Consider the following 26,212-nt stretch of genomic DNA (forward strand, 5'->3'; position numbering starts at 1 on the left):
GCTTCTTATAAAACAATCATCATACTTACTGTTCACTGAGGACTTATATGTTAAGTAGTATGTTAACCCTTTTATTCATATTATTTCTTTTAATCCATTAAAACAGAGATCTTGGCAAATGTTTCTGCAATGGCCCAGATAGTAAATATTTTAGGCTTTACAGAGCTCATCATCTCTGTTGCAACTATTTAACTTTGCTGTTTTAGTACAAAAGCAGCTGTAGACAATATGTTAATAAATAGGTGTGGCAGTGTTCCAATAACGCTTTATTTTTGGACACTGAAGTTTGAACCTTCTATAATATTCACATATTGTGAAATAGTCTTTTGTTTTTTAATGTTCCAACCATTTAACAATGTAAAAACCATTCTTAGCTCACAGGTCATACAAAAACAGGCACTGGGCAGGATTTGACCAAGGGCCTGTAATTTACTTACTTCCACCTGCTCTCCTCATTGTCCCTGTTTTACCAACAAGGAAGCTGGAGTCACTGGGAAGTTGTTTATAGTCAGAATTGACACCCAGGTCTAGTAGATTCCAAGGTCCATTTCTTTAACTCAAATGCCTCACAGCATTAACAATTTGTTGGGTTCCCAGAATAATTTCTTAATTGTTTCTGGCATATAAATTTTAGTCTCCAACCAGATTGCATGTTTCTCAGAGTAAGAGGCATTTTTTTTTCTATTTTTCTTGTTTCCCTCCACAAGAATGATGGACTTACAGTAGGCATTCAATAGTGGGTTACCTGCCCTTCAAATGGTTTCTCTGAAAGTGGCTATGAACTGTAGATATTTGGGAATACATAGCAATCATATTTATATTGCCTACCTAATTTAGCCCTCTTAAAGGGGGGCCCTGAAAACTGATTAGGAAGATGATTAAAATCCTGGATGCCACTTTCACATCATATTTGTAGAATTAGTGTCATATTTCCAGTTTTCACATGCAAATCTTGTAAAACAAAAAAGTTGATTTCTCTTCCTTTGTGGAATAAATTGCACCCTAGTCCCCTAAACCATGGGGAATTCTTTAATTTCTTGTTTTGAAATTGTGCCTGTGGAGTCAATTAAAGGTGAATGTAAGAGCTTTCAAAATCTAAGTAAAATGAGTAAATAAATAGAAAAAGCTTGAAGAAATTCATTAATAATACACCAGTAGCCAGTTTGTCTTGATGTCTTGCTGTCTCTGGACCCCTTCATCTCCCTAGTTACCTTAAAATTAAAATTCAGATGTAACAAAATTGTCATTAATATGTAGGAAGTGGCTAATATTTTTAACAATGAGAACTGGCTTTGTCATTTTGGATTCTGGTTATAACAGACATTTTCCATAGATTGGAAGACCCAAAATGTACCATGATTTGGTAAAAATATATTTAAAGTATACACAATATGTGACATATAAAAATACATATATTTTTACAAACATTTCAGCTTATAACATTTTTAGACATCAACTTAAGAACATGTAAGTGGGTAGTTTTTCAAAATTCTTGTGGGAGGTATGATAGCAACAAATTTTGAAGACCACGACTTCAGGGCGTTTTTTTTTTTTTAAAGGTTTCTCTGAAAGCCAGAGTTCTTCAAGATCCCTAATGATTATCTACCTTAAAAGGCCCATGTTTCACTAGACCACCACACTCTACCCCCATGTTTACTTGAATGGTAAATTTAAAGTTAAGAGAATGCTGATGAAATGACATGCATCCAAGTTATAGTAGTTTTGAAATGAGTATTTTTCACTTTCTAGTATTTGCAGGAAGAGGAAGTGTTTTGATGTTTACCTTGGGTAGAAACATGAAAGGCCTATTTTGAAGTTTCACATATTTCAGATATGCAGAAGTATGTCATTGTCGACAATGGTGAACAGCTGGTAAAGATAACTGCCTGGAACAGCTGGAGGAGGGAGTTGACATTACCCTGTTTAGAAGACTGGAAACAGAGAAAGCATATTTTCTTAACTACAGTGTACATCAGCAGCATAGATGCATAGTCTATGTGCCTATAAAGCAGCCATTCAAGCTTAAAAATATGTTTCTCTTTGCTTGTTTGCGGGACAAGGCTGTGAAAAAATAAATTAAGTGAGGAGGTTCTGACCTCCGCAGCTGGCTTCCACAAAATGATATGAGGACTTGGGGGGAAGAGAAATGGGTTTTTTTTGGCCTCAGTGGAATCTTCTCAAGGGAGCCTTGGTGGCAAGTTATATTTCTTTGGAAGTCGACTTAACTTTGGTTTAGTGAAGGAAGATTCTACTTAATAGAACCCTGGTGTCCCTAAAGAATCAATGCCGCTTCCAATTGGCACTTTCAAATTTAAACAAATTATCGTCTTATGTAGGCTCAGCCTTTTCATTAGGTTTTCATGGGGAATAAACTTCCTAAATTTGCTGCAGGCTGAGTATGTATTTCCATTAATTAGCAATGCAGGAAGCAAAGACACCAAAAGATGAGCAAACCTGGGTAAGACTCAAAACCTCTTGAACCTGGCAAAGCTACCAAGGTTCACAAAAGTGAAGTTATAGATTCTACACTAAGTAGAATCTCAGGTCACCCTGGAGAATTATTTGGCCCTAATTTTCAATGGCAACATCTCTATAATATTTGTGGGAAGCACACTTTATCTGTCTTTTAAAAATGACGTTAGGTTTTCTCTAGTATAAAGAAGGAGTGTTACTTCTGCCAGTAAAAATAAATAAATAAATAAACAAACAAATATTTGATTTCAAGAATTCTGGCTTAGGTGACTTTGAGCAACCCAAGTATAAGAAAATATAAAAATAAAGACAACAAATATGCATTTAAAGAAGTCATGTAATGAATTTTAGTGCATTTAAAATATCATTGGATGTACAAATACTGCTTTATTTTTTACTTAAGAAAAAATGAACTTAAAGCCATGTTTATCATAAGTTGAAAAGCTGAAAAATGACAACCATCTGGAAATTATTTGGTAAAATTATATTGTAAACATATATATACAGTAATTTCATAATTTAGTTTGCATAGTGAAAATCCTTAAACATTGTAAGTATGAATTAGTAATTGGATACATAATATTGATTTAATCTGCTAGGCATTTGTTTGAAAGGTATTTGATAAAATCCGGTTTTTAATGCTGCAACTTCTGACAATTTGTGAAAGTATATCTGACTTCTATGGCACTCAAGAGTATACTGAGTGTATTTTAGTTGAGCTTAGTTATTTGTGTGTGTGTGTGTGTGTGTGTGTGTGTGCGCGCGCGCGCGCATGCGCTTCTGGGGAGGGATGTTTTTCTTTTGAATTTTTCAAGTTTCTTTCCCTAATGAAAGGAAAATCGAACAAAGATCATTCTTTATCATCACTTTTAATGGTCATGTACCCATTTGTGGCTCAGTTTCACAGCCTGTTTTCTCATCTTACAAGATTATTATAAGGACAGATAAATAATAGGTTAAGTGATTTTTAAGTTTTTAAGTGATTTTTAAGATTTTAAGTTACTCAGATTTTTAAGTTACTGGATGAATTAATTTGTAAATTTAACATTGTACTGACACTCAGATCCCTTTTAAAAATTTAGCAAGTAAGTTTGATATGTCTATGGTGTACATGTCACAGAAAACAAATGGTATATGTATTCACTTAGGTGTTATATATTTTTTTCCTGGGGATTTTGCGTTACTCAATTTTTATACTTATAAAATTAGTTAAGGTTGAGGACTATTGAAATCCTGTTTTTTCTAAGGTGAGCAGTGAAGTTGAAATTGGGACGTTCATTTCTGCTAAGTAAGTAAGCTCATGAGTTAATTCTGAATTGCCTGAGGAAACTCTGTTCAGGAACAGAATGACAGCATTGGTACAGAAATAAAATCTTAAAAAGGATGAGAGTGCTTCAGAATTAAAGTTTGAAAAGTGACAGAATAGCGTACCTGGAAGGAGTTAATGAAGACATTAATTATTAGAGCTCTTGGAAGAATGTTTCCTGCTAAATGGCCCACAAAATCTAACATCAACCACTGCCGAAGTGTTTTTTATTGGAATGAACTTTACTATTATTTCTTAAGTCAGCCTATGCAGGCCAGTTAACTGTCATGTCTAAGACTCTACCATATGTCCAATGGAGATTAAAGACGGATGTCACTTACCTTTCAATATCATAGATAACACTCATTAAGCATTTACTATGCTAAAACTTTACAGAAATCATATTTTCTAATAATCCTAATAGCTCTCTAAGGTATATATTATCATGATCCTTATTTTACAGTGAAGACATTAAGGCATAGAGAGATTAGGTGGCTTGCCCAGGTCATGCAGTTGATAAAGGCTGATGTCAGGACTTGAAATCAGGGAACTCTGAAGCCTATGTTCTGAATCAGTGCTTTACTTTAGGAGTAGTGCTTGAAAAGCTCACCTTCTAATAAAGGAGAATAGGTACATACAATTTTAATATAGTAGGATAAATACAATCAAACAACTATGTGCAACATGCAGGAATCCTATAGAAAAGGAACTATTAATATTATGTGTGGGAATAGTCTTGACATGGGAAGGAAGGCAGCTTATCGAGTCAGTGACACCTTGATACACTAAGGATAAAGAGAGGCCTTCCAGGTGGACAAAGTGGGGATGGTCATTCACAGCTGAGGAAAGACTCTAGCAAATGTAAGATATTTGCCACTACAACATGAATTTATAGAGCTGTAAGTACTAGTTATGATAAATTTTTAAATGGGGTGGGAGTGGGTGAAGTGTCCAGGAGATGAGAATAGCGACTGACAACAACAAAGAGATTTGGGTCTTTTCAGCCAGAGTTAAGAGGTTTCAGCCATTAAAGGGTAAAGTTTATTTAGCTAGATTGCTTAGTTGGACATGCATGGTGGACAGACTTGGTGGCTGGGAGACCTCTTCCGGTCCAGTGCCAGAATCTAACCAAAGATAATGGGGGTGGGCAAGTGGGTGGATGGTAGAGAACCTGTGTTAGGGAATACAAGAGCAGGCTTGGGGAAGATAGTGAGATTGAATGAAGGTTGTACAATTACTTGATGAGTCATTTGGTGATATTTTGTACTTCCTTTATGTCTAGGATTTTCTTTAATGTAAATTTGTATGGGGACAGATACTCAGAGGAACCAGTTTTTAAAATCAAGCAGCCTCTCTCTATTTGCTCATTCAGCCATCAGAGTTGTCTAAGGAAGAATTAGAAAACTGAGTAAATGCCTGCAGCTCTGCTTATATAGTCAGGTCCAGGATGTAAAAGAAGGATCCAGGTGGGGGCATGCAGTGAGCAGTAGCTATCACCATTCTACTTGGCAACATGCCTTACTACTCTGAAGACCAGTCATTCTTTAGCTACTGTTAATGTTGATTACACAGAAAATTGCACAACACCTCACTTTGATTTGGCCAATTGAAATGCCCTTTTAGGAAACAAGTGGCACTACCAAATCGGTCAATTCCTGGATCAATGCAAATCTGAGAGTTCTTTTGCTGCACAGAGTGGTCCTATCATTTCAGTGTAGTCAATTAGCAGAGGTGATATGAAAACCTCCAGCTCTGCTATAGAAAGCAAATAGGCTTTGCATGATTATTAAGCAGTTTTCTCATGTGTTCTTTCCTTGATGGAGTTAAAGGCATTAGGGTTTGAATCCTGCCCACGCTCATATATAGAGCATATGTCATTCTCTCCATCTTTATTGCTATTCATATTGAGGTCAATTATGAGCTGCTGTTTAATGTCACCATGAAATTGTTCAATTATTTTCTCCCAGCATCTAAGCAGCTATCCTCAAAGGGATTTAGAAGGAGTGATATTAATGCTGAGGAATTCTTAAGAAGCCAGTAGGCCTGGATGGCTCTCCTTTTATAATTCACCCCATCTCTATAATGAGATCCAAAATGCTTGATAAGTTGTTAATGAATAGCTTAGTATCCAACCTTCTTTTTGGCTAATATTGGAGAAAATAGACATAGTTCCCTTCCTTGGTGGTAGAGTTGTAACTAAAGAAGAGAAGCTGCTATCTTTGTCACTTTTCCCCTCTCTCCCATAACTAGACTCTTCTGGAGCCCCAAGGGCCCATGCTTGGTTATTCCTAACTAAGGAACAATTAGGATGAGTTTTCTTTTTCCATTTTAATGTTGGAATGGGAAGCAAGGGGGTACAGGAAAAGAAACTTTTTATTCAGTGTATCATAAGTATATTTGTACAGTGTCAGTATTTTTCTGTTTGCAGTTTACAGATAAAATGTACTTGTATCTCTGTTATTATTGTCATGATTTGCAGGTGGATGCACAGAGAAATATTTCTGCAAAGAAACAAATATCAGTGCTTTCCTCAAAATAGATCATGTTTCAGTTACTCCTATTTTCTCTATATACCCTGGTAAGAGTTTTTTGGAGCCAGCCTAATTGCTTCTGATCATTTTATGCCTGCTCCTGGCTCTTGGATTTGGTTATGTCTACAGCAATGCAAAATCAGCAAGGTGTCTCTTTGAGACATTTCAATTTATTCATTTATTCCTACTATTATTCATAAGGCATTGTGCTAAATTTATTGGGAGAAGGGGTATAATTGGATGAATCAGCCAAGGACCCTCTTTAAAGGAGTTGTGATATAATGGAGGCAGTAGACATGGAAACAGTTAACTGGAATACAATGTAGAATGAAAGAGGAACAAATAGAAGGCTGTGGGAGAAGAGATGAAGATGCAGGTCTCAAAGAGATGACCTCTTGGAAGAGAAAATATTTGAGCTGAGCCTTAGGAGTGAGAAGGATAGTTATAGATGGTATGGGATTGGTTGGACATTCAGGATGAGGGAATGCCATCAGCACTCATGAAGGTCATTACACTCTATGATTTCATCTTCTTTTTTTTTTTTTTGAGACGGAGTCTCGCTCTGTTGCCCAGGCTGGAGTGAGTGGCGCAATCTCGGCTCACTGCAAGCTCCGCCTCTCGGGTTCCCGCCATTCTCCCGCCTCAGCCTCCGAGTAGCTGGGACTACAGGCGCCCGCCACCGCGCCCGGCTAGTTTTTTGTATTTTTAGTAGAGACGGGGTTTCACCGTGTTAGCCAGGAGGGTCTCGATCTCCTGACCTCGTGATCCGCCCGCCTCGGCCTCCCAAAGTGCTGGGATTACAGGCTTGAGCCACCGCGCCCGGCCGATTTCATCTTCTTAACCATTCCCTGCCATGACTTTTGTCCTAATATTTCCTAATGCTGTGCTCCTCCTCCAGGCTTATCCTTTTTGAAAATCTCATTCTCATCCTGTCTTCCCCAATTAGTAAGTACAATAGTATTCAATTTTCTTGGCTTAGTATATGAGGCCTGCCATGATCTGGTAGGCACCTATGTCTGCCATTTCATGTCTTTCTGCATTTTAATTTAGGATTACCTATTAATCAGGCATGAATTTTCAACTGTTTGTCTTACTGCCTTCGATTCCTTTATTTCTTATCTGCCTGTCAAACACTAAGTTCAATCACTTCAATTTGTACTATTGTTAGCTCTCAAGGCTTGGTTTATTGTACTAGTACTGCAGGCTAGTGTGAGTGGAGCCAGTAAATAGCACCATTACAGAGTGCTATTTAACCACACTTGTACATTGCTTATACCCATATTACTCTTAGATGGTGGGATTTTTTTGGGGGGTGGTGACGGGAGGGATTGTTGGTATTAGTTTAGTAGCAAATAGAATTTTCATCTTTAGTCATTATTTATGTATCTCTCAGTCATATTATGATAACTACGCAGATGCTAAAACAGGTTAATTTTGGAGGAAGAGCTTAGGAAATGAAAGATGTGGGATTATAGGAGTGAGAATTATCTGAAGAGGATATTAGTAGTTGAAGGAGGGAAGGTGGCATTGGTGGAGGCTGTTTTCCAACATTTTCAAATTTCTTTCTAAGAAAATATTTATATGATGTCAGTCTTCAAATAAGTTTGATTCAGTAAATACATATTGAAAAAATGATTATCGCAGGGCATTGGGTATATGCTTGTTCTGGGGCCTTTTCCTACTTTTTTACTGTGTTGACTTTTTAACCGAATCCTTGGAAACCCATGCCCGTGATCGAGAGGAACCACGTAAAAAGCTAGTTTGGAAACCTGAAATCCAGATCAGAAGATTTTGCAAGGTGCAATTTATTTCCTATTTATGCTTTTGCCCATTCAATGCCTGACCCACTGGCTTCTAGTGGTATTGGCTCCCTTCTCTAATCTATCTGTTCAGCCTCAGTTACCAGGTATCAGATTACATAACTGAACCATCTACTTGACGTACCTCTGTGCACCATATATGTGAAAGGCCTGTCACTGTGGTCATCTCTTGTTTGCAGACCCTGCTGTGTGGACCTGCATCAACATCTAGGCTCTGTCTAGGACAGTTTGGGGGAGATCAGACATAGATGTTCAGAGCAGAAATGTGGATTGTATACTATAACAACCAGTTTTAAGTCTTGAACTTTAAGCCGCTTGCCTTCATTGAACCTTCTCTCTTTTGTACTATTTATGATTGACTTTTGGTTTCGCAAGAGTATTTAAATTTTATTGCATAATATAAATGAACCACTTTGTTTTCATTAGGGGACTCCATACGAACGCAAACACTTTGCTTATAAAACAAGTATATACAGTTGTCCCTCTGTATCCTTGGGTTCTGCATCCATGGATTCAACCAATTTTGGATCAAAAAGATTAAAAAAAATTGTGTCTGTACTGAATGTGTAGATCTTTTTTCTTGTTACTATTGTATACATAATATAGCATAATAACTATTTACATAAAATTTGTATTAGGTATTATAAGTAATCTAGAGATGATTTAAAGTATACGGGAGGATATGCATAAGTTATATGCAAATATTATGACTTTTATATCGGGAACTTGAGCATCCCCACATTTTGGTATCCACAGGAGGTCCTAGAACCAATGCCCCTCAGATACCGAGGGATGAGTTTATATGTTTTTCCATGTGGTGATTACAATTTCTTCCTTCCTGAGCCTTATGCAATTAGTTACTATCATTTCTCTTTTCTTTTTTTTTTAAATCCCGTTAAAGGAAGTAACCAAACTTCTTTTATTAGTATCTGAATTTTAATCTACTATGGTGTTTGGTCACAGGGAAACCAGACTAAGAGGAAGTGAAAAAAAATATCATTTTTGTCGCCAAATCACTTTTCAATGCATTAAGGGAAAAAAATACTAAAAGACAATGCTGCCGAATTGGTGTATCCAGTGACTCTGAGGTTACCCAAGTTCTCGGCACTTACTACCTGTTCTTTAGGATGAAAGTTCTCAGTCCCTTCACCATTTTCCTTGTCTTCCTCATGTGAAGACCAAGTAATATTATTCCAGGAATGGTTAGTGATGCTCACCCTTGTCCTCACAAATGTTATGCTTGGATTGTCTTTCACTGAAAATAGGGACAAGTCCCATAAGAGGTACATCTACTCATCATGGAATAGACCACGTCAGGACCCGATTCCCTAAAATACAGGAAGTCACTGTGACTTTGTGCTTATTTAGTGCCGAAACTGCTCTGTGATGAGAAACTCCTTCACTTCCCAGATTTGTGATCCAACTGGCTCTTCTTCCTGTAACTCATAGAGCCACAGTGCTATTCTAGGACCAGACTGCAGGATATTCGGTAAAATGCCATCATTTGTTGGCTGCTGGAAATATTTGGCTTTAAATCAATTACAATAAAAGTCCAGACCAAAGACCAAGGGTCACATTTTAGCTTAATCAATACTGAAAGTTAAATACTTTTATGGCTTTCATTTTTTTTTTTGCCTCCAACCTCTTATATATATGTTATAGTAATAACAATTAGTATGTTTACTTTTGGTGGATATAGTATATCAGAAAAGTACACAACTTTTAAAAGTACAAACACCAGTCATGTTCATTGTAAAACATTTAGAAAATGCCAATAGGCAAGAGTAGTTAAATTCTGTTACTCAAACATTTTACTTTTGTTAATATTTTGGTGCTATGTGTTCTTTTAGTTATTTCTCTTTATATTTAAAATGGATTTGTAAGTGATCCATGAATGTGTTACAAAATTTTCTTCCTTCATTAGAGATCTGAACACATTATTCCTAAACTTAAAAATCTTTACTTGCTTTCTCTTGTGTCTGTAGAATAAACTCAGTCTCCCTGGCCTGTTTTTAAGACTCCTCATGTGTTTTTGACTGTTTCCCCTTAAACTTTCTGACTTATACTTTGGTTTCTGACATATGAATAGGTGTAACTTTGGGTGCTGGGTCCCTTTGTCTCAAATGCCCTTTCTCCTTCATTATCCGTCTGGCTAATGCCGTTCAAATTCTCCTTCCTTTGAATGTTCTCAGAATTAATGTCTTGCTTTACTCTGCTATTCAGCTCATTTATATTAAGCATAATTCTCAGTCAGCCTTACCTTAACTCCATGTTTACATACTGCTTTCTCTACTAGATTTTAAGTCTGGAAGGAGAGGATTATCATTCTCACAATTTGTTGTGAAGACTCATTTAATGTCAGTGTTCTCTACTCTGCTATTATCTGTATAAAGGCAGAGTCCACCTTTATAGCTCCAATATCATGTTCCTGTTGGCTGGGGAGAGAATAGTACAAACTCAACAATAGTGGACTTACCTTTGTGTCTTTTCTTTCGATGGAATCTCACTCTGTTGCCCAGGCTGGAGTGCAGTGGCACAATCTTGGCTTTCTGCAACCCCTGCCTTCCTGCCTCAACCTCCTGAGTAGCTGGGATTACAGGCACCCACCACCATGCCCAGCTAATGTTTGTATTTTTAGTAGAGATGGGGTTTCACCATGTTGGTCAGGGTGGTCTCAAACTCCTAGCCTCAGGTGATCTGCCTGCCTGGGGCTCCCAAAGTGCTGGGATTACAGACGTGAACCACCATGCTCTGTCTACCCGTGTGTGTTTTGCAGCTCTTAGCATAATGCCTAGAATATGGTAATGCCTAAGAGATATTTGTTAAATTGAATTGTTATTTACTGTAAGTAAGGAGCATACATGGGTCATGTCCAAATTCGTTGGAACGTTTTTGAAGGAAGTAAGCTTATTACTTTGAAACCTATTCAGTAGTATAAAGCATTTTGAATATAAATACAGTTAAGTATTATTCCAGGTAGCAATGTGTATTACAGAGTGTTCTTAGTGACCTCAATAGCCACTATCACCTTTTGAAACATTATTGTTCTTACTATTTTTGTTTTTGTTTTTTTTTTTGTTCAGCTGGACACATTGTCATTAAGATTGAATCAATAGTTTTGTCATCAGCCACCTTCCAGGTAGAGGATTGCATCAATTTACTTAAGACCACTCAAGTCTGCCTTCATCATTTTGGGTATTATTGGTCATTACTATCATTTGTTTAGCTTTTCCACATTTCGTGATATCTTTTCAGCTTTTGCCTATTAGAATTATTTTTCCAAGTCTACTTTTGGATAGAATATAATTTTGCTGTTTTTAGTTGTTCTCTAAGTGATATTGAAAGGTACATACTTTTTATTTTTATGTTTTACTCTTTCCAGGATCTTAGTAGAAAGGAATGCATTTTATCTTTCACCACACTGTGTCATCTCATTGACGTCTTCTCCTTTATGTGTTGGATTTTTCTTTTAATTAAAAAATCATTCCAGGTATGTTTTATTACTTATTTATTCTTTCCTTATTTACTTTCTCAAAAACTAACTGAGCATAAGAAAGTTAATCTTTAATTCTGTTAAAAATATCAAGACTATTGTTGAAATCTATTCTTACACATTCCTTAAAATGAGCATCCCAAATTTTCATTGTTCTTTCTTGGGACAAATGCAATGAAGATAGTGTGTTAGCTATGCGATATTATCAGTCATGTGCAAATGAGGAAAAAACAAAAAAATGTGGATGGTTCTATCCTTTCTTCTAAAGACTAAGCTGGTAGCTACCCTTAATGTTGGTGGCATTTTCTAAGTCAAGATCATGTACTACTTAGTACATTTAGAATGATATAGGAAGTGATTTAGATTAAGTTGTTATAAAACGTCATGTATTTTTTAAACCTGTTGATTAAATATTCTCTGCAACCATTTTCAATATAGTCTGATCTTTTAAATTTCTGATTATCTTGTACAAAAACATACCTTGAGCACCTACCTACAATATACCCAACACTGAATGTACTCTGAGTGGTACAAATGGAATATAAAGTTACAATGAGAAAATACACGAAATTGGTTTCACCTGCATTTTCTTTTTAGTTTCACTATTTCTGATTTCTTACTATATGATTTCCTTTTTGTTACATAGTAGATTGCTTTTCTCTCACCATACTTTTGGTTAAAATTGACTTATGCAAGAGGGGCTTTGAAGTGAACAATATCAAAAATATAATTTCAGTCAAACTTTGAGCTTCATGGTTATATGTTTTTCATTGCAATTTAGAATCTATAATATTTTATCACATATATATGCCTTACTTTTGATTCTGAATTTGTATGGAATTATTTTCTAAAACAAGCTATTATAGGCAGGTTCCAATATGGTACTACACTACTAGTGGCAATAGCATAAACAAATACCAGTTTTGAGATTTGTGAATACACATTTCTTATAAATTTGTGTCTGGTCAAAATGCTGACTTTCTGATTAATTGGAAATCTGTAGCCTCAAATAAGCCCAAATCTATTTACTCATTTCATAAAGGAGATACACTGAGTAATTCCAAATAATTTATATTATATGGAAATAGTAACATGCTTGTCATTTTTCCCTACCATTTTAGATTGATTCTTAAATATCACAACATTGTACATCATTGCTAATTCTCAATAACTGCATACCTTATGCCATATTTACTTCTAAAGCTTTTCCTTTGTATTTTAACATTTGAAATAACTTCAAGTGAATTCATTCAGATTCATTCTTAATTACTAGATTCCTAATAGGATTGTTTAAGGAATGCCTTATATTTGATGTGTGGAAAATGAAAGGTGATATAAAAATGCAGTGTTGTGGGGTAGCTTCTGTGTAATTTTGGCTCACTGGAATGCCAGTTGGGGAATGGCAAAGGCTAATACTCAACAGATGGCAAAGTCCTAAAACCTGTAATAATGGTTGCAGTTATTTTCATTACTGTCATTTGAAGGCACATGCAATAGTGTGAAAAGGCTTGAACTGGGTAATCACAGTAAATATACTCAAAGGGACCAGATGCATTTCAAACAATCAAAACGGTGATGGATATTCAGGCTGAGTGCCACTTCTGCACATATTCTAGGTACATTTATTGCTAGGGATTAGAAGCAACATTACTTGTCACAGAGAGGAGCTCCATTTCCCCTTTTAGTAATAACAAGCAACAAAAATTGACATCTGTTATAACACAGACAGAATATTTCACATCCTTTATGATTGTGTGTCATTATCATGCATACAAATTTAGTTTGCAGATGTTCAACGTCAGAGATCAAAATACCAATTTTGCCTACAAAAGAGTTGCAATGGATACCGAAAATCTAAGCACTTTTGAAAATAGTTAAGTTAAATCTTTTAGAGTGGGGACAATAAAAATCAAATGAGATTAGGAAGAAAAAGCATCAAAAGGCATCAGAAGGGGCTGTGTGGAAGTTTTAGGAGATCTTAATATTTCTATTTCCAGCTTTGTAAAAACATCATTCTTGATTTTAATCTCCAGAGACTGTAGTATGGAGTTGTTATATATCTTTGTTATTTTCTTCCATACAATAAATAAAATGAGGCCAACATTTTTTCCTTGAAAGAATCTGTCATTCTAGAAAATTAATTAGTTCACATATGAATATTCATAATTCTTCCTGTGTCTAATATGTAAAAATGGTTCTTGGTGATTTTGTGCAAGGGATGGGGTAGCAATGACCTACAATGATGCTACTAAACATGGTACAACAGACAAGTTGACCTTTTCAGGTATTCAGTACTCAATTTAACATCACTGTTTGTTCTATATATAATTTCCTTTTTTACATTTAGAAAACATATTAATAGATTGATAGAAGATGAGAGGAAATTTTTTGTTTTGTGGTACAATATAAAACACCTAAGAATAAAAAAAAATTATGTTTTATGGAAAACTCTTCTCCTTTTCCCCACCCTAAGCAACCCCTAACCACAAACAACTTCAACCAAAGGAAAGAAACCTATGTTACTTGTTTTAACACTCTTGTGCCTGCTTCAAAGGTACTGTTAACAATGTGGATGTATTTTGCATTTGCCTCTGGGGATTTACCACTCAATATTAAAGTACTTCCCACTGTGACATTTTAAAAACTGTCTCTTTCCTCTGCTGAGCTAAAAACATAATGGAGATCAAGAAAACCATCTGAAACAAGCATAGCATAAAATTTATGCCAGGCATTGGAAGCTAAGGCATGGTTTTTGACCCTCTTTTTGTACTGGGCAAAGATACAGGACTGCTGCCCTCTCACTCTGCCTTTTCAAAAGCTTGTTAAATGAATTGGTTCTGTCATATTGTAAACTTGACACATTTGCCCAGGGTCTTTGGTTCAAATCTAAGTGTATATCCTACTAGTTCAGTGAATATGTGCAGAATGATCCGTGTAAATCAAGACATGATAGTAATGATACTTTCTGAAGAATCTTAAAAAACAGAATTGGCAGGAAGCTGGGATTAGATGATGAGAACATATAGTTTCTTGGTATATTGAAACACATTTTTATTTTATTTTTTCTAGATATATTTTTCTACCTTGAAAAGCAAACCACTAATTTTATTGATTGCTTGATTTCTGATGTTTTGTGAATATAACCTGTTCTAAGTAAATTTGGTAATCTGAGGACATATTTTATTGAATACTTTTAGTTGGGGCTTTAATTCTGTTTTTTCCTAGGACAAATATATGGTTGGGACTCATATATATCAAGGGACCAATACAGTTTAAATTATATTAAAATTAACAAAATTAACTCAAAGAAGTTTGAAATTAAACAGTGTGAAATCACATTGGATCATTTTAAATTTAGTAGCAATAATTGTCCTACCCATAATTAATACAGTACTTATAAGTATAATTGCTTAAATAGGTGTTTAAATTTTACAGGCTCTGGATGATTTTTGCTTAAATGAGTTAAAAGCACAGTTTAATTAAGACCAATGAGTTGCTAGAAGAACGCATTTTGCTTCATGCTTTTCTTGGATAGTGTCACTCTATACAGTACTCATTAACTAGTGGCAAATAAAAAAGTCAATAAATTCCTGTTTCCATCAACTAGACTAATGAACTTCATTAGTTGATCATGTTATCAGTATAATTACTACAGACCACATTTTGCCCTTGGGTATTAATTTAATAGACTTCTGTACTTATTCTTAGAAGAACTGCCTAAGAAGAGAACTCAGGTTAACTCTGGTGAATAACTTTGACTCTTTTCTTTCTAAAATCATTATTACATCCTCCTGGAAATAGAGTATCCCATATACTCAGCTATGATGGTTTTCACATTCAGCTGTGGGAATATGTTGCTAGACCCCTTTGCTTTGTTGTAATTGTGTTGGCTATGCCTTTACGGGATACTGCTGTGGGTTGAAATATGTTCCCCAAAAAGATCTGTTGAGGTCCTAACATCTGGTTCCTGTGAATATGGCCCAATTTGGAAATGGGGTCATAACAGATGTAAATTAAGATGAAGTCATACTGGAGTAGGGTGGACCCTTAATCCAATATGACTGGTGCTCTCATGAGGTGAGAAGAGACACACATACACCCAGGGAAAACGCCATGTGGTGATAGAAGTCAAGATCAGAGTGATGCAGCTGCAAGCCAAGGAATGCCAAGGATTTGTGGTGACCACCAGAAACCAGGAGGAGGTAAGGAAGGATTCTATCCAGAGTCTCAGAGAGAACTCTGCTTTGCTGATTCCCTAATTTTGGCTTCTACCCTCTGGAACGGTGAGAGAATACATTTCCATTGTTTTCAGCCACCCAGTTTGTGGTACTTTGCTATAGCAGCCTGAAGAAACGAATACAAATTTCTTACTTGAATTATTAACCATAGTAGATTAACCACTTAGCTAGTTAGGAGGAAGTGGTCAGCTGTTCTCAGGGATAAATGAAAGTCTTGAAAGTCTGATAATTATTCATTAGGACAAATTCTTAAAAATTCAGTGATATTTTTTCCTTCTTTTTTTTTTTTGAGACAGGGTCTTGCTTTGTCATCCAGGCTGGAGTGCAGTGGAGCAGTCACAACTCACTGCAACCTAGATCTCCTGGGCTCAAGCAAGTCTCCCATCTCAGTAGCCTCCCACTCCTGAGTAGCTGGGACTACAGGGATGTGTCACCATGCCCGGCCTAGTGGTATTTTTAACAGATAAATAATAAGAATGGGGGTAGTGGCAGAAATGGAGTGAGAAGAGAGACAAGTAAAATACAGAAATTTGAGGAAAGTGAAATAGCCCTTTCTGTATTTTTTAAAAAATATGGAAGTTTGCATCTTCTTGATAGGCAACTTTGAAAACATTAACATTTTTGTGCATCATATGGCACTTATAACAGAAACTACAAACTTCACATAAAATAAAGTCCAAAGAATAATCCATTTTTGTGTGATATCAATGATAAATGATTATAAGGAATTTTAATAATTTATATAAAAATTCAAAGAGTCATATTGTGAGTACTGACAGGTATACTAGGGAGTTTTGATCACACTTAAAAATTACTTGTGTAAATAGGTAGAACATTAAAATGAGAACAGGGATATACAGTAAGTCCTCACTTAATGGCATTGATAGGTTCTTGGAAACTTGACTTTAAGGGAAACGACTACTCTATAATGAAACAAATTTTATCCCAACCTAAATGATATAAACAAGAGTTATTTTGCTTGACATCACTGTTTACAAGAACCTATCAATGATTTTAGGTGTGGACTTACTGTGTGCATATATTTATATATTATTTAACAATATGTTAGGTCCAAAGATATATCTCTGACTTTCTTATTCTACAAATAGATAATGTCTACTAGCTAAACAAGGTAAGTTAGGAAAAACTTAGAAGCTCAATACATGTAAGCAACTGAAAAACCCAAAAATATCATTTTAGATTATTCTTTAACCTTCTATTCTAAAATTATAGCAGGCACTATACCATAAGGGTTTTATAGTTTACACTTTGTAGATGAAGAATATAACAATCAAGAAACAGTTTAAAAAATTGGCAATGGAAGAAAGAATAAAGAGAAACCCACGACTTAGCTAATTCATGATGTTGCCTCAAATATCAAGAAGCTGGTATTATGCAAATAGATCTTGTGAGAGGAAATGAACTCAGAACTGAGATTATGACTGTGACGTACTTTGAGACACTTTCAGAAAGATTCAAAGACAAAAAGATGTTTCTTGGTACAAAGCACATTATGATTGGTGACTGTTTGAGGGCAGTTATCTTTAAACTAGCATCACAGACAAAAATCCTATCACTTGTGTGATTGTGTTGTAGATTTTATTAGCCTCATGGTTTTATGTGAGCAAAGAATGATCTCAACATGACACAATTTTAATATATTTTTCCCAAGCTCTCAGAGCTATTTTTTTCTATTAATTTTAACGTAACAGAGATGTGGTTTTCTTATATTTTGCTGTTCTAAGGGAGAAATATGTCTTTTATTTTAAGCTAGGTAGAGGAAAGCATTTTTGTTGTTAAAATAAATGAGGATGATTATTTTTCCCATTCAGACTTTCAAATCCCTTGGCGAAGAAGGTATTGCATTATTAAAATTTACTTGTTTGATTTAGAGGTACTGCTGTTGGACATGCTAAGAGTTTTGAACTTTAATTTTGATTTATTTGCTTGCTAGAGTGATAGCTATGAAGAATTCATAACATTTTATTTTAAATGGGAATTGCTAATAAATAACTGCACTTTATAATCATTTTGAGATAATTTTGGTTGCAATTTCACATTTGACTAATAGCATTAAGAGATATGATTCCAATTAAGGGAAATGGTAAATATTTTCCTTTGAAATTTCTAAGAGCGGAGAGCCTTTCTGTGAATTAATGCATAGGTTGATACACATAGAAAACCGAACACTCTCCATAGCACAAGAATGTTGAATGAGCTGGCAATTTGCACTGAATTAGCTAAGAATTTTATACACCTGTCAACATTCTCCCCTTTTCTTTTAATTTTCTGTCTATTTCCAAATCTTCATTCCTCATGATTCTATCACAGGGCATGTTAGAGGAGCACACATCACTATGACTTATGTCATTTCAGAAAACATAACTTTAAAATTCCTTTGCAGAATTTTATTACATAAAAATTGATCACATAGAGTAAGGAATAATAGGACACACAAAAAGTACCCCATAGAACAATATAATTTTAGAAAGGGGAGAGAAAGGAGGAGAATGTATGTATCCTTCTAGATGTAGATCCCCAAATGGTAACAGGGCTATTTCTGGGTGGTATGATTACAACTGGTTTCTATTTTCTTCCTTTTGTTTACTAAAGACCAAATCTCTGAAGAAATGAGCATAAAATAAGAATATTGACAGAGGAAGGGAGAGAAATAAATAACAGGATTATTTCTGGGTGGTATAATTACAACTATTTTCTTCCTTTTGTTTACCCATTCCCTCTAATTTTTTTATGATTAACATGTATTAATTGTGTAATTTTTTTTTTACTTAGAACAACTGATTTAGGGTGAATGTTTTAAATCCCATTTCCACAGTATAATCAAAACACTAGACATCAAAGGGTCTTTTTTGGAACAGGAGAGCAGACTGCTATTAAGTATTATTCCAGGGATATGCAAATGTTCAAGAGGCTCAGGTGAGCATGGAACAAGTGTGCTGGGAGGGTATCACCAATGGAATAGCCATTAAGAGCCTAGGCAGCACTTAACTTGAGTCACAATAGCACTGGATCTGGATGATAGCCACTGTAGCTGAAACACCACTTAGAGTTGTACCCTGTGCCAAATTCACTTTACCCACAGAAATTGCAAATGAGTTATCATTCTCATTTTTTCCTTTTATTTCTAGTTGCCGCATCATTGTGCATATTTATGTGATACACAGTGATATTTTGATACATGTATACAAATTATGATACATGCTGTGATCAAATCAACGTGCTTAGATTATTGAAAGGCAGGCAGATGACTACATGATATAATTTGATGGGCTTTTAAAATGTTCCCTTACCCCCAAGTTTCTCTCAATCGGCTGGACCTAGGGTTTTCAATTACCTCTGTCTTCCTTTGGGTTAAATCACTGTAGTTTGAGAAAATGTCTTTGAAAATACTTGTGTTACATGGTCAAGACCACCATTCTACAGATTACTTGCTAAAGACCAAATCTCTGAAGAAATGAGCATAAAGTAAGAATATTGACAGAGGAAGGGAGAGAAAGAATTGTTTGGATTGTGGATCACTATCAGTAGCAATAGGTGATGAAGTCAAAGTAGAGAGTTTTGAGTCACTAGGACTCAGTGTGCAAATCCTAAGTATTTGATGGGAATTTGTGAAGGAAGGCACTAAAATAGGAAAAGAAAAATTTTAAAGTTTGCTCTGTACAGCGAAACCTTGTGGCATATTTAACAAATATGTTTTCAGTAACTCCAATGATCTCTTGGTATGTTGGAATGCATAATTTTGCCAAATTTGCATGAAGTTCACAGTAAAGTGATGATAGGAGACTTTGGTTAGGTAGTAGCTATCCAACCACTCAGCATATCCTTCTCAGCAGGGCTCTCTTGTGTGTTTCTAGTACTACTAAGCCTAGAGTAACATGGAGAATTGTCATAAAATATTCTCAGCAGTGAAACTTTAGGCAACTAATTTGTGATGTCAGAAAGTTCCCAGCATACATGTAACACTAGAAGAAAATGTGATTTCAGAATGAGTCAGATGCATTTATAAATATTTCAAGATTGTGAATTTCTTGAAGTTTCCAGAGTAATAAAGTAATAAAGGATATCAAGAACTGACTCTCTGGGAATTCAAGTTGTTATAAAGCTAAATGAATATGTGAAAGCATGTTCAATGTTTGAGTTCTTTTTCTCTTTTTTTCCCCTTCCCCTCTTTCCTTTCTCTTTCTGTCCTTTCTCGCTCTCTTCTTTCCTTTCCTTCTTTTTCCCTTCCTTTACCTCTCTCCATCCCTCTTTCTTTTTCTTTATTTTTTTAACTTTCTCTCCCTTCCTTCCTTCCTTCCTTCTTCCTTCCTTCCTTCCTCCTTCCTTCCTTCCTTCTTTCCACTTTATTTTTCTTTTTCTCCCTTTTGAGTATTTGTAGTGATATAATCAAGCAGCTCAGGGAATTTGGCTGTAATAAAGGCTGTTTTGGTGACTTCCTGCTTCTCTTTTCTGCTCTCAAACATATTTTTGAGGAGAGGAGATTTAGTGCTAGTAGGAGCACTCAAGAGACACTTGATTTACCTTGAAATTTTATAAGCATTCCAGTGCTATTACATTAAATTTATATAAATACTGACTTGGCCAATTTTACCAAGAGTGAATTAATAAGCATTCATATGTGCCACGTTATAAGAGAATCTAATCAGTTCTGCATTCTAACATTGCCTTTTGCTTCTACTTCTGTTATAGTCCAAAGAGAATATTTAAAATATTCCATGTTTATATTATTTCTTGATATTAGATCACTATTTATTTTGTTAGCATTCTGTCTTCACAGTATGTCTCATTCATTCATTATACCCTTTTCCTGGCCTGGTATCATTAACCTTGCTTTGTAAATAAAGAGAGACACAGAGGTCAACCTTCTTGGCAAGTGTTTTGTCTACTTATTGCTATTGCTGATGTTAGATAAAAGTATTGAAGAAATGCAGCTTAATTTCCTTGTTTACCTCACCTGAAGTCAGGTCTCAGTTATGCACCAGGGGATTCCATGCTGCAGTGAAACTGCTTTGTTGGGTAGGATGTGACCAGGGAATACAAACTAATTTTGAATTTTCTGTGAATAAATAATAATAAAGATAATCAGTGTGTTGCAAACTATAGAGATATGTGTGTTTTTACTTGTCACTCTATACACATGTATTTCCACATTTATATAACCATGTTTGAGCTTTCATGCCACTACTACCTTAAGTCTTCCTTAATATATAGGATTCAGAGGGTTTTTTTCCCAATAATTAGCTCCATTAGTTTCACATAGCCAATTTTAATAATTATAGTCATGTTTTAAGTTTTGTGCACATTTTCTTTCAGCCAGAAAAGCTCCATTTTAAATGCTAGCAAATCCAGTAACTCAGAAGCTTTCACATATACTCTATTGTCCAGGGCTTTCATGGTGCATTTCAACAAAGAGAATCTCTGTGCTCACTCAATTTGCAAACATCTGGAGGAAAATAATGTGATAATTAGAAGGCAACATGGGTTCATCAAAAACAAATCATGCCAAACTAACTTAATTTCTTTCTTTGATTCCTTAACAAGCTGAGTGGGAACACAGTGGGTATTTTTATTAGAGTAAGATACTTGATGCAGCTTTCTAACAATCTTAAAAGGCTTAGGGAAAATGCAGATTAGGGAAAATGACTGGCTAATGTAGGATATCTTTGTAAAAAGGGAACTTCAACCATTATCTATCTATGGTTCAGAATACAGTTAGTAGAGGCTGTTGGATAAATTTTATTTTATTCATTGTGTCATCATTCCATATCTTAAGCCTTTGACTTTGATTATATATATTTTATATCTCATAGTGTTTTTTAAGGTAAGTGGCTATGGGGATTTTATCTTTAACAAATAACATTGGTAAATTTTTTCTAGAAAGGAACATATATCTTGGCCAACTTTTTTCATTAAAAAACAGTGAAAATCATACACATACATATAAATCACATATAGACTGAACACACATGTGTATATATAATTCATAAAATTATATCATAAATCATAATCTTAGTTTCAACAACTAATATTGTTTTAATAACTGTTCTTATGGTTTTATTTCTGTCCATAGTGTTTTTATAAAAGTGAGAGCATACTAAGTTTACTATTTCTGATTTGTTTTTACTTAATGATATAGTGTTAAACACAGTCCTAAGTTGATAAATGTACTTTTACAGCATTATTTATAATGATTGCATAGTATTTCAGTGGATGTGCCACAATTTATTGATTCATTTCCCCTTGTTAGATAGATTATATCTTTGTTGTTGTTTTTACTACTATAAAATATAATGGAATAGCTATACTTGTAGTTAAATCTGTTTTGTTATAATAAGACATATACTTAGACATCATATTATTGGGTAAGAAAGGTGAACATTGTAAGAACTTAAAGTTTGCTCTGCAAATGCCTTCCAAAAGGTCAAACCAGTTTACATTCCTGCTGGCTATTTAAGAGAGGATGCTATATATATGTATTCACCTCTATAGAGATATACATATATGTGGATATATGTATATGTCTATAGATTTTATGCATATGTCTTATATACAGATATATGTATATACAAACACACATTTAGAAATAGACATGCATGTGTACATATATGTGTACGTGTATATGTCACATACACATACACATTTAGAAATAGAGACATATCCGTGTACATATATGTAGGTATGTATATGTCTATAGTTTCCATTTAGGAAAAAGGCAAGTTCCTCTTTGGGAAAAATGAAATTCACTGGAAAGATTTAAATGATAAAAGCTGCCATAAATATTTTAGAAACTCTGATTATGCAGCTGTGATGAAAGAATATCAAAGTATAGGCTTAAATGGACTTTTCTCCTATTTCTCTGTGAAGATTTATCAAAAAGATTCGTTTTGTGACAGTTATTGTTCTTATTGAACATCCTGAAACAAGAATTATTCTATGCCTCAAAGTAACACTAAATTATACTCTTTGTTAATACATTAAACAAACAAAGATATTTTAAATGGTGTTTGAGATTAAAGATTCTGTTTTATACATATATATATATATTTTTTTTTTTTGAGACGAAGCCTCACTCTGTCGCCCAGGCTGGAGTGCAGTGGCCCGATCTCAGCTCACTGCAAGCTCCGCCTCCCGGGTTTACGCCATTCTCCTGCCTCAGCCTCCCCAGTAGCTGGGACTACAGGCGCCCCTGTTTTATATTTTAACACTGCAGCAAATATAGTTTCCTAGCTTCTACTGTTTGTTGGCTCTGATTTTTAATTCTCATCTCTTCTTTCTTTTTACTTGTTGTGCCTCATTACAATTTCAAATGAAACTGTATGACGCTGATTGGAATTGTTTCTGTTGCGGGAAAATGTACGAATTAGATGTGCCCAGAAATTCATCTGCATTTGAACCCTGCTATTTATTTGACACAATGGGTTTTCAGGAATGGGATTGCGGGAGCTGAATCTTTAATAAAATTGTTATTGACTGTCCCTGCAGGAGGCAGTGTGCATGGTGGCTAACCATGAGGATTCAAACTCTCAGCTCCGTAGCTTATTGGCTATGTAATTAACCTCTCTAAGTACATTTACTCATCTGAAAAATGTAATGATACAAACCTCTTAAGGTTGCTGAGAGGATTCGATGGGATAATTTAAATAAGTACCAGGGACCTAGTAAGCTTTCAATAGATGTTAGGTGTTACTGCTATCTCTTGGTGATCCACACTTCTCTCAGATGGGAGGGCATATTTCCTATAGCTATTGCAAAAATAATCTTACTCTGCTTGTCCCAGATTATTGCCTCATTTTGAAACAGTTATACCAGAATCTCTAAAATAACTATTATGTCAATATTTTCCTGTCTCTCTTCCTTCCCTCTTTCCTTCTTTTCCTTTCCTTGCATTTATTGAGAACCGACGGTATTCTATACTTTGCTAAAGATTGGAGAAGGAAAACTGATAACAACCGTTTTTTGAAGAAGCTAACATACCAGTGGAGAAGACAAATATTAATCAGATAATCACATATACATGTAAAATTGCAAAGATGACAAGTGCTACATAAATAAATGTAAAATTGCAAGGATGACAAGTGCTACATAAATCACAGCTGCATGGGTTATAAGAGCATATAGGAGATTGGAAAGCCTTCTCTGAGAAAATGAAACAGGAAAATAAAGTATAAGAGGTAAACAGGCGAAGCAGTAGACTTTTTAAATGTAGTCTCGCTGTTTTTGCCGTTATCTCCTTAAAAGTTTATTCTCCACATAGCAGCCAGAGTGACCCCATTAAAATGAAAGTTAGATTATATTAGATCTCTGCTCAAATTCCTCTTATCATGACTTCATTACGTCTCACTCAGAATAAATCTCGTAGTTTTTGCTTTGTTTTATAGACCCCTATGTGATTGGCCTCCTGCTACCTTCCTGACCTCATTTTCTTTCACTGTCTTCTTACATAGTCATCTTCAACCATATTGGTCTCCTTGCTGTTCTTACTGTTCCTTGAACATATAGGTAAATTTCATTTTGAATTCTTTTGATCTGGTTCTCTGCCCAAAACACTTTCCCCAGAACCCCCCTCACCATATCAGTGAGCTCTTCCCTGATGACCCTATAGAAAATAGCAGCTCTGTCTCTATCAGGACTCCTCATTGCCCTTATGCTGCATTTATCACCATCCCACATTTTATAAATTATTTGTTTATTTTGTGTTCTCCCTTGTCATCTCGACTCAACTTGTTAAAAACTTCATGGGATCAGGAGGTTATGTTTACTGCTGAAATCCCAACTCCAAGAATAGTGCCTTGAAGGTACTAGGAACTCATTCAATATTTGAGGAATGAATTAAGGAAGAAGAAACATGGTGGCAAGAGCATTTAGGACAGAGAGTGAAGCACATGTAAGGGCCCCAAGGCGAGTGGAAGCGTGACAGCTTGGAGGGACTGAGGGAAAGACATTGTTGCTTTTGAACACAGTGAACTAAAAAAAGTGTGGAGGCAAAAAAGGTAGTCTTGTAAAGACTGGATCATGCAGTTTATAAAGATTTTCCGCTAAAAACAAATACAAGCTACTAAAGTATTTTAAGTTGAGATGGGGTTGAAGGACCAGATCAAGTTTATGTTAAAAAAAAAAAAAAAAAAACCCACTCTGGCTGCAGTATGGATATCAGATTTGAGGGGAGGACAGAGTGAATGTGAGTAGATCAATTAGGAATTCGTTATAGTAGTTGTGCCAAGAGATGGCGCCACTGGCTTCAGTGGATTAGAAGGGAGTGGATTGCTTGAGAGCAGTGGTTCTCAACTGGAGCAATATTTTGCAATGTTTGGAGATACTTTTTGTCATTACAATTGTTGGGGGAGAGGGGATATCTACTGGCATCTATTGAGTAGATGCTAGGGATGCTGGAAACCATCCTACAATGTGTGGAACACTCTCCAGTGATCCAGTCCCAATGTCAATGGTGCTGAGATTGATAAACTGTTTTAGAGGTAAACTCATGAACTCTCTTCATGAGGTACAAACTCAAAACTTGATGTTGGAGTAGACAAGGGAGTTAAGAAAGTGGATATTTCCTATAAAAGAAAGGAAATCAGTATATCAAAGAGATATTTGCACTCCTATGTTTGTTGCATCACTGTTTACAATAGCTAAGATTTGGATGCAACCTAAGTGTCCATCAACAGATGAATGAATAAAGAAAATGTGGTGTATATATATATATATATATATGTACACAATGGAGTACTATTCAGCCATAAAAAAGAAGGAGATCCAGTCATTTGCAACAACATAGGTGGAACTGGAGATCATCACATTAAGCGAAATAAGTCAGGCACAGAAAGATAAACATTGCATGTTCTCATTTATTTATGGGATCTTAAAATCAAAACAATTGAACTAGTGGACATAGAGAGTAGAATGGACCAGAGGCTGAGAAAGGTAGTGGGGAGATTGGGGGAATGTGGCAGAGGTACAAAAAATAGAACAAATAAAACCTACCATTTGATAGCACAACAGGGTGACTATAGTCAATAATAACTTAATTGTACATTTTAAAACAACTTAGAGTATAATTGGATTGTTTGTAATTTAAAGGATAAATGCTTGAGGGGATGAGTACCTCATTCTCAATGATATGATTATTTCACATTGCATGCTTATGTTAAAATATCTCATGTACTCCCATAAATATATACACCTATGTACCCATGAAAATTAAAGCTTTTTAAAAAGCTAGTGGGTACATCTCATGTAACCCATAAATATATACATCTATTATGTACCCACAAAAGTTAAAAAAAAAATTTAAAGTAAATTAAAAAAAAACAAACTCCTTGATTTGAGAC

The 26,212-nt window shown here is 35.2% G+C and overlaps 1 protein-coding gene across 1 annotated transcript in view; it reads left to right on the forward strand.

Moving 5' to 3' along the window:
- NXPH1 (neurexophilin 1) overlaps positions 1-26,212 on the forward strand; it is a 329,416-nt gene that overhangs the window by 165,429 nt on the left and 137,775 nt on the right. The window lies entirely within an intron of this gene.

Source organism: Trachypithecus francoisi, unplaced genomic scaffold (assembly GCF_009764315.1).
Source record: "Trachypithecus francoisi isolate TF-2019V2 unplaced genomic scaffold, Tfra_2.0 Lachesis_group4, whole genome shotgun sequence".
NCBI lineage: Eukaryota > Metazoa > Chordata > Mammalia > Primates > Cercopithecidae > Trachypithecus > Trachypithecus francoisi.